At 38.6% G+C, this 10,726-nt stretch overlaps 1 non-coding gene across 1 annotated transcript; it reads right to left on the bottom strand.

The window, feature by feature from the left end:
• Positions 1 to 2,573: 2,573 nt before the first annotated feature.
• LOC127108959 (small nucleolar RNA R71) lies at positions 2,574 to 2,680 on the bottom strand. Its single transcript, XR_007796453.1, has one exon. It is a non-coding gene; the product is annotated as a small nucleolar RNA R71 (small nucleolar RNA).
• Positions 2,681 to 10,726: the final 8,046 nt, after the last annotated feature.

Raw genomic sequence — 10,726 nt, 5'->3', positions numbered from 1 at the left:
AACCTAATTTTCATGGCTTTGTGGGCTCAAATTAGAGAGGTCCAAGTCTGAGATTTTTTTTTTAAATTTATTTATTTAAAAATTTATTCATTTTAATTTTTTTTTTGTTTTTTTTTGTTTTTTTGCATAACACGTGGGCTTCGCCTAGCGAGCATGACAGCTCATGAACAAATCTTTGCTCCTTCAAGATTAACGTTTTGACTGACGAATAGACCCCTGTTGGAAGTAACTCAAGTCTTTCCCTTGTGTTGACTGATCATCTAAATAGAACCCACAAAGTGTCCTGGATGATGTTCAAACTTCTTGGAGCTAATCCCGATTGACATGATGAAATGCAATGTATCTAATGTTAAATGATCTAAAAATGAATGCGTGAATAAGGAGGGCAGATTTTGGGGTGTTACAGGGATGCCCCATAATTTCATGCCCGAAGGATATCATCCGTAAGTGCAAGCTCAGCCGGCATCTAGCCCGGTCCCTGATCACACCGAATTACACCATGTTTTTGACTCAGATTTCACATGTTTATTAGGACTTTATTATCATTTTATTTGTATTATGCTCTCTTTTCTCTTGTTTTCAGATATTTAGCACTTTCGGACTCTTTTGGAAGAAACGAAGCAAAAAGACCTAAAATTAGGGTTTTTCAGCGAAATTACACACATGGCGTTGCACATGGCGGCCGCTATTGGGGAAGCCATGACTCACCAGCCCTCAACTAGGAGGTAACCTCCACATTCCCATGATCCACCCCATTTACACACATGGCGAACGCCACCTTTGGAAATCACGTTCCCACTAAGTCCCACTAAGGAGAAGTTGGAGGGTATCATGATCTTTACAAACTGCTAAAAATCTCTATAAATAGCTCATTTCATTTCATTTTCTAGCATTCAACTTAGTTTTACAACACTAAGCATATAGTTATCATTTGTAATAGCGATAATCCGTCACATCGGGGGGTTATCGCACCTTTGTGAGATTGAGTTGAGTCACTTCGAGTTGTTGTTGTCTTTAGCTTCAGGAGTCGGAGGTTTATTTTTGTACCAGAATCAAAGCCTCCGTTTGGAGCAGGTTCTTATTTATCGCTTTATTTATTTATTTCCCGTATCGCTTTTATTTTATTTATTTTCCGCATCGCTTTTATTTTATTCATTTTCCGCACTCGCTTTACTTTATTTACTTTCCGCACTCGCTTTACTTTATTTATTTTACGCACTTTACTCGCTCTTTACGCCTCACATTCTAAAACAAACTTTTCATCATGATTAACACCGTTATGTTTGTTTGTGTTACCATGTCTGGCTAAATCTTTTAAAGGTTAGAATGTAAGGATCGCGGTTAAAGTAATGTTTCACATATTGAAATCTGCAGAAATACTTTAAAGGCTGTTTTGATTTTTAACTTGAGTTTTCTAAAACAAACTTGGTTAGTTTTAATTATTCAAGGAGTGCGAAAGCACCCTGGCTTAGTAACTAGGAATCTTTATCACTTTAAGGATAAACTATTTTTGGAACTGTTTTCGGACGGGTTGATAGGTTTAAAATCAGTAAACTCCTTGGGTAAACTTTCCAAATCAAAATCACTTTTCAACTAAGTTTACGAGTCTCATTTCTTAAAAATAGGTTTAATACTTTAGCATTCTGTGCACCTTTTATAAGTGACAATAAAAGGCCTTAATTTAAGGGTAAACTCGGTTCTGAATACGCGAAAGCGACAGTTCATGTTAAATGGATTCTTTTCAAGAGTAGAAAATATTGCCTCATAAGTAGTTCTATTTAGACAATCGAAACATCGCTTAACTGACGTGAATTACATTCAACCTATCTTTACCTGCATTTATTATTTACCGTTATTTTGCAAACCCAATATCTCTTTTATACCACCTTAGATAAACACCGTAACGATAGTAATCGATAGATTGACGATTGGTCTATGTGGGATCGATATTCTTTTATATTACTTTGATGTTATTCGTGCACTTGCGAATCACAACGATCAAGTTTTTGGCGCCGTTGCCGGGGACCAACTTCGTCAAATTTCGTACCCTGTTGTTACACCGTATAGACTAAGGTATTATTAGCCGGTAAATGCGAAGAACCTGTAGTACCGGAAATTTAGTAGACCCTTTAGCTGAACCCGAACGTTATACTCGTAGACGCCTCTTACTCATCCGAATTAAGAAAGCTATGGCCGCGAATCGCGATAGGCGACCTCGTAAGGAATTCGTCCAACCCTCTGATGAGGAACCTAGTTCGAGCATAGTAAACCCCCATTATACCTGCTAACAATTTCGAACTAAAACCGTCTTTGTTGCAATTAGTGCAACAAAACCAATACGCGGGTCTCGCTACCGAGAACCCGAATCAACATTTAAAAGTTTTTATCCAACTAGCCGACACCTTTAAATCTAACGACGCTTCACCCGATGCGATCCGTTTAAGATTATTTCCTTTCTCCCTCAAGGATAGAGCACGTTCATGGCTAGATTCACTTCCAGCTAATTCAATAACTACCTGGGAAGACCTTAGGAGAGTATTCCTTGCTAGATATTTCCCCCTAGTAAGACTGTTGTTCTTCGAAACCAAATAACTAGATTTGCTCAGAACAAAGGAGAATCGCTTTTCGAAGCTTGGGAGAGATATAAAGAGCTATTAAGAGTCTGCCCACACCATGGCCTAGAACAATGGCTGATCGTTCATACCTGATCGCTCGACTGTGTGAGTCGAGAATGGGATACAAACTGCAAGTGCACAGTTCTATCGCGTAGTTTTAAAAGATATCGATCCCACAGGGACTTATGAATCGATGTACCGTTATCTAAGGTTACTACGTAAATCTAAGGTGAAAATGTTTGATTGTTTGGGGAAGGGAGCTAAGAGCTAAACTAATATCTAGATTAAATATCAATAAAACGGATATCGGTATGTAGTTCGTCAAAACTAGGGAATCAATTCCTTGTCGGTCTCTCGGTTTTAAAATAAATCGTTTCGACTAACTTTATTGGTTAAAGGTTTTATCTCAAACTCTCGCTCTGTTGAAGAAACCATGATCTTATGTTAATGTTGCTGTCACTTATAATTAAGTCAAAAATCATATTTTGAAAACAATAAAGTTGCAGAAACTCTTTTTAAGAAAATACTGACCGTTTTAAACACCCTTATCTCAAACTTTCGCTCTGTTGACTTAGGTTATACAATTAAATCTAAATGCTTAACTCTCGTCCTCACATTCAATCTTTAAAAATACTTTTTGGAAAAAGGTCAGAATTTAATTAATTCTAAAACTTGCTCTCGCCCTGAGATAGATTTAATGACTAACTTACACTGTCCAGTTAAAACCTCAAACTCTCGCTCTGTTGGTTTCAACTTCTTTATGTCTTTTACTTTTGTAAAAAATCTTGTTATTAAACCTGTAAGTTAAGACCATAAAAAGATTGATTCTAATTTTAAGTTTGAATAGACCGACTTAGTTTTGATCCCTCTTTCTGCTTACTTTACATACCGATACCTAGGCAATTTAGCCAGACATGCTAAATAAATAAGAATCTATATCATGCATAAACAGACTCATTCCAGGCATGCAATGTAAATAAACAGTAGAATAGAGCATAAAAATTAAATAACAATTAAAGAACCTGAATGCGTAATACAATGGTCTTGAACACTCCACCACAAGCCGGTAGGATTTGTTCTTCGATTCTTCAATTAAACAGTAAATTAAATCAAGGAAATAAAAAAACTCGAAAATAACGTAAGGTTAAATCCGGTATAAAGTTGCCCAGTAGTTTCCGGTGTAGAAACTACTACGCGAAAAATATCTAAAAGCTAAGAACGGGGAAAATAAATTGCAAGGGAAAAAGAAAACAAAGCTTGCAAAATAAAATAAATAAAGTGAACGATGCTGGAAAGGAAGAAAAATAGGCAAAGGCGTGAAAAAAATAAATTTGGCAGAGCTTCCGCAAGACTGAGCGTGCAAAAACTGTGTGTCTGGAAGTTCCCAATTTGCTGCTATTTATAAGCTGCTGGTGTAACCACTTTTCAAGGGTTTCCCCGTGCATGGTAGTAGGCTTCCGAGGGTTAAGCGTGAGTGGAAGTGGGCTTCAACGTGGTCAGTTGAGTTCCTTGCGCCAAAAATATAGAGGACTGGTGTGACGTTCGTCACACCATGTGTGACGTCCGTCACAAGGCTGCTTCGCGTGACGCTCGTCACGCGTCCTGTGACGTCCGTCACAGGCACAGCATTGGTGACTTGTGCGCTTTGGGCTGGGCTTTGGCCTTTGGTTCCTTTTCTCTCCTTTTTGTTGCTTTTTACCCCTCCTTTTCTTCCCTTTTTCACTTTTGCTTCAAAATGGGTACCTGATATAAATAGAAAAGAAATACTGCATAATATCTGATAAAATGGGATAAATTAGCGTAAATGATAAAATAATTTAATTGAATTAAGTCTTAAAAAGCGATATAATTTCGTGTTATCAAACTCCCCCATACTTAAATCTTTGCTTGTCCTCAAGCAAAATTCAGTATAGAACTTGTTAAAAGTTTTAGCCGGATGAAATTTTAAAGCACACATCAATTCGTACTAGGTTGCCAATGGATTTTTGTTTAGGAGGACTTGAGTTTAATCTTGACATCAACAACTACCGTTACAACTTAGATAACCCTACCTTATGCCGATCGGTTCAAGTACCCTATGATAGCTATCCTGGTTCCTTTAGTCTTATTTTGCCCGTTTTCATTCTAGCGAAATCACATTAAGCCCTTTATCCTTTCGCGCACATAGTGGAGTAACCGGTTAGTGACTATGATCCGCTTTTAGCTAGAAGTTCTGGTACATAAGTCGGATAACTTCATTATTCAGTCCATTGCAAATTGCGGGGGATCGAACCGTAGTCCGCCCTACCAAGTTCAGTACCAGATTCCTACTGAACCAATTCATAATGGATCTTTCGTATTGTGCTTTTGCATGATCTGCAACCTTTAGGTTAAATGATCTGGTAAGGATCACCTAGTTTAATTTTCTTAGGTTACTTTGGGGATCATTCACTTATATTCATCGGCTCTCCACGTAGTTTGCTATTAAGATGGTGCTGACTTCTGTATAAACTACTTGGGGTTGCCATAGAACTAAAAGTTCAAGGAATCGGTATAATAGGTACTTATCCTGATCTAACATATTGAGGTTCTCAGAGCGTTGTTATGGTAATGATTTTGTTTTGATTTCACTCAAATTTTATAAAGTAGGCGACCTTTATACTTATTGGGTGTGTTAAAATTTTTGTTATGGCTCAAGAAAGTTGAGGGAAATAGATAATAGAAACTTTTTCACATTCAGGACTTAACTTAAAAAAAATATTTTGTTTTTATAAGGAAATAACAATGAAAAGGGAGAGTACAAACTTGAAACAAAGATGGGAATGGAAAGAATAATTTCCCCCCCATACTTGAACTAAACATTGTCCTCGATGTTTGAAGGGAAAGGAATACAAAATGGAAAGGAAAAAGAAAAATACAACTAAGGCTGCCTTCCACCTCTGGTTCTTGGTCCTGGTGATCTTTGACGTATGTCTAAGCTGTCGAATCTGCTAAACAACTCAGTAAACCGCTGGTCGGTTATGGCATTCCGAACATCCTGTTGCTGTTGCATTTGACGCATCATCTGCATCATCTCTGTATTCTGTGCCTGCATTCCATCGATAGCATCCATAATGTCATCGTTGGTCGCAGGCCTTCGTCGTCGACGACGTTGGGAGGATGGGTGGGTTGGTTATGGGTGCAAAGGAAGGTTAAATCGGCTCTACGGAGCATCCACTCGATACCTTGGTGTAAGCCCAATTGTTGTAAACAAGTTAAATCGGGGTACCTGGTGGGAGCGACGCCTCGCTGTTGGAAGCGCTCGAATTGCTCTTGCTGATAGTTGTCATCTCCGGATCGGAAGATGATATTTCCGAAGTTTTGATTTCCCGCCATTGTGATGAATTTTTGAATGAGTGATTTGGAAAAGAAAAGAATTGTATATTTGATATGAGAGAGTTGTTTGTGGTGAAGGAAGGAAGTTTGGAGGGTATTTATAGGTAAAATGTGGGAGGTGAAAAGAAAGAGTGGTTGAAAAGTAATTAATTGTGGTAAATGAAAAATGAATGGGGAATGTAAAAAGGTGAGGGGTGTAACGTTCGTCTCCAACGGCTCCCTAACGTTCACATATCTGAGAGGCGTTACGCTCGTCACAAAGCTGTGACGCTCGTAACAAGTACTAAGTGTGCCGCCCGTCATGGGTGGTGTGACGCTCGTCACACTTCCTTTTTGGAAAGGCTTAGTAGCGCTTCACAGAATCACTTGGTAGCGTAATTTAATATTTTATTCTGCTTATGAACGTTTTAGTCTGTAGCTTAATTTAGTATGCATGCTTAATTGCTTTGTATAATAATAATAATAAGTAATAACAGTAGAGCATAATAGGCATTGCAAAATAAATTAACTAAACAGATTCAAATAAAAATTGATCATAATGTATTACAGGAAGGGCAAATAATAAAATGAAATAGAAATAAACATGAATTCACATAACATTAATTAAAAAATCTAGCCTAAAACTAAATAACTTAGAAAGAAAAATAACTAAATTCCATCTATCTTCGGATCTCTGGCCGGAGGAGTAAAAGAGTTAACGTGATGCCGTAACATACGTAACTGACTTGCCGTGCTGCTCATGTGTTCTAGGACTGCAAGTCTCAAGCTGTGGAAGTCTTCCCTGAGGGCGTTTTGTTCTGACATCAAGGCTTCAATGACGGTTTTAATATCTGTTCCTGGCATATGATGTCGGAGATCAGGCATGGCTGATTCTTCGGTCAGGACAGGCTGAGGAGGAGGATCAATATCATGGTAGCCGGATGGAGTCTGAGGGTCAGATTCAGCAAGAGAGATATGGTCAACATAATGCTCATAGTCATCACAAATCTCATAATCCTGGATGGATTCAGTGGATCCAGCAGGAGTTGGGGTTTCATTCAGGTTATAGAGCCAGTTCCTTTGGTTATGAACACTAGTCCTAGGATCGGGCAGGGTGAATAGGCAGAGAACCTGGTTATCAATAACGAGCTCAAACTCATCAGACCCTATGTTTGCTATAAACATAGTGTTGAAGAGGAAAGGTATACTCATAGTGGTAATGCCACAAAAAGGGTTCAGGTCAAGCATAGGCTGACGTAGTCCAATAGCATTACCTATCATAGTTATCAGGCCGCCTATTCTAATGGGTGCTCTCTCATCCTGGATAAGGTGGTCCAAATTAGCTAACATAAAAGTAGCACCGTTTACTGGACGGTTCTGGGAAGCACAAAATATGATGAAGAGTTCATCACGTGAAACTGAAGTACTATTTGGCTTCTTCCCAAATAAAGTGTGGGTCAGGATCTTATGGAAATAGCGAAAAGCCGGGTTATGTATGTTTCCAGAGAGAAACTCATGTTCTTCGGGCTCATCATTTCCAGTCAGCTTACCCCAAAAGTGTTCAAGCTCTCTATATTCAAGAAGTTCTTCCTGGCTAATAGTGAATGTATCAAAGGAGGTAGGAAAACCCAAAAGGTTGGTGAAGTCTCTAGTATTAAATTGGTACTCCATATTGAACATTCTGAACTGGATAAAACCTCTGGTAATTCCTTTTCCATGGCTAGGTAGATAGATTAATGAACTAAGGAATTCTAATGTGAGTCTCCGGTAGGTGGTGAAAGGTCTCAGAATAGGGGAGGTCTCCCATCCTATCTGATTCAGCAAAAACAGGACACTCTGTCTCAGTCCAAGGGCAGTCATAGCCCAATCATCAGCATATAAACTAGGTAGCATCTCTCTAGTGGCTAGTTCTTCAAACCTTCGTTTCTGAGCCATTCCTCTGAACTTGATACCCATACGGTCAAAATGTCCCATCTGGTTAGTGTTAACTAGAGAAAAGAAAACATGAGTTTAAGTCAGGATTTGGCCAAATGCCGAAAGAAGAATAGAATTATTATTAATATATATAGATATATTTTTTTCTTTTTGAATAAATCAATAATGAATACTAAATAGAAATTAAAAGAATAATTAAGAGAAAAATAGAGAAATGATAATACTAATAAAATAATAAAATGACAAATTAATTTGTGGGTTGTCTCCCACTAAGCGCTTTGTTTAAATGTCGCAAGCTCGACAGAGAAACTGCTAAACATTGTCTATGAGTCCTGGGGGCGTTTCGTCTAAGTGTAGAATTTGCGAATCCTCGTTGGTTTCCGCATAGTGATAATGTTTCAGACGTTGCCCGTTTACGGTGAACGGTTCTGTAGATTGTCCTTTAATTTCTACCGCTCCACTGGGAAAGATTTTAGTGATATGGAAAGGTCCTGACCATCTGGATCGTAGTTTTCCCGGGAATAATTTTAGTCTGGAGTTAAATAAGAGTACTGCGTCGCCTTGCTTGAAGATTTTCCTTGATATATGCTTATCATGCCATTGTTTTGTTCTTTCTTTATAGATTTTGGCATTTTCATAGGCGTCTCTTCTGAGTTCCTCTAATTCGTTTATGTCAAGGATTCTCTTTTCACCGGCGGCTTTATAATTCAAATTTAAATTTCTAATAGCCCAATAGGCTTTGTGTTCTAATTCTACCGGGAGGTGACAGGATTTTCCATAAATGAGCTTAAATGGGGTCGTCCCTATGGGAGTTTTATAAGCAGTTCGGTATGCCCATAAAGCTTCTGGTAATTTCAATGACCAATCTTTCCTTGAAGTGGCGACCGTTTTTTCTAGTATTTGCTTGATTTCTCTGTTAGATACTTCCACTTGTCCACTGGTTTGAGGGTGGTAAGGTGTTGCTATCCTATGTCTCACTCCATATTTAAGTAGTAGTTTTTCGAGTACCTTGGATATAAAGTGCGATCCACCATCACTGACTACTATCCTTGGGATGCCAAATCTCGGAAAAATTATATTTTTAAAGAGTCTAGTTACTACTCGGGTGTCATTAGTTGGAGAAGCTATAGCTTCGATCCACTTTGATACGTAGTCAACCGCCACGAGTATGTACTTGTTACCGAAAGAGGATGGAAACGGTCCCATGAAGTCTATTCCCCACACGTCAAAAATCTCTACTTCCAAAATACCATTTTGTGGCATCTCGTCACGTCTAGATATGTTTCCCGTGCGTTGACATCTGTCACACTCCTTAATAGCCGCATGTACGTCCTTCCATATAGTTGGCCAATAAAAGCCAGCTTGTAGGATTTTAGAGCAGGTCTTGGATGTACTTGTGTGTCCACCATACGGCGCGGAGTGACAGTGTTGGATTATATTTTCTACCTCTTCTTCGGGTACACATCGACGGAAAATACCATCGGGACCTCTTTTGAAAAGTAAGGGATCATCCCAGTAATAGTGTTTTATGTCATGGAAGAATCTTTTCTTCTGCTGGTAAGATAAAGTAGGTGGAACTATTCCGGCAGCTAAATAATTGACTAGATCAGCGTACCATGGTATGACAGATATAGCTAAGGTGGTTTCTACTTGCATGTCGGAGTTGTTCTCTTCCAAAGTAGCTATGAGTTTGTCATACGAGAAATCATCATTAATGGATGTTCTTTCTGGTTCAAGGTTCTCAAGTCTAGAGAGGTGGTCTGCTACTACGTTCTCAGTTCCTTTCTTGTCCTTGATTTCTAAGTCGAATTCTTGTAGTAACAAGATCCATCTTAGGAGTCTAGGTTTAGCATCCTTTTTTGTTAGAAGGTACCTGATAGCAGCATGATCAGTGTAAACTATTATTTTGGCTCCTACCAAATAAGAACGAAATTTATCTAGCGCAAATACTACTGCTAGGAGTTCTTTTTCGGTTGTGGCATAATTCATCTGTGCTTCATCCAGGGTTCTGCTAGCGTAATATATAACATGGAGCTTTTTATCCTTTCTTTGTCCTAAAACAGCACCTACAGCATAATCACTGGCATCGCACATTATTTCGAATGGTTCATTCCAGTCTGGTGTCTGCATAATGGGTGCGGAGATCAATGCTTGTTTAAGAGTTTGAAATGCTTTTAAACAGTTATCGTCGAATATGAATTCAGCATCTTTCATTAATAGTCCGGTTAAGGGTTTAGTTATCTTAGAGAAGTCTTTGATGAATCGTCGGTAGAAACCGGCGTGTCCTAAAAAGCTTCGTACTTCTCTCACGGTTCTTGGGGGTTGAAGATTTTCGATTACCTCTATTTTGGCTTTGTCTACTTCAATTCCTCTGTTCGAGATGATGTGTCCTAAAACAATTCCTTCTTGTACCATAAAGTGGCACTTTTCCCAATTAAGTACTAAGTTTACTTTTACACATCGTTCAAGAACTCTTTCCAGGTTTTCAAGGCATTCTTCGAAACTTTGTCCGTACACAGAAAAGTCATCCATGAATACTTCCATGATGTTTTCGAGAAAGTCGGCGAAAATTGCCATCATGCATCTTTGAAAAGTTGCAGGGGCATTACACAGACCAAACGGCATTCGTCTATACGCGAAGGTACCAAAAGGGCATGTGAATGTTGTCTTTTCTTGGTCATCAGGGTGAATTGGTATTTGAAAGAAGCCTGAATAACCGTCTAAATAACAGAAATGTGAATGTTTTGCTAATCGTTCTAACATTTGGTCAATGAATGGTAAAGGGAAATGATCTTTTCGGGTTGCTTTGTTTAGTTTCCTATAATCAATGCACATTCTCCATC

Source organism: Lathyrus oleraceus, chromosome 7 (assembly GCF_024323335.1).
Source record: "Lathyrus oleraceus cultivar Zhongwan6 chromosome 7, CAAS_Psat_ZW6_1.0, whole genome shotgun sequence".
In the NCBI taxonomy this organism is placed as follows: Eukaryota; Viridiplantae; Streptophyta; class Magnoliopsida; order Fabales; family Fabaceae; genus Lathyrus; species Lathyrus oleraceus.
This window is presented reverse-complemented; position numbering and strand designations above follow the sequence as displayed.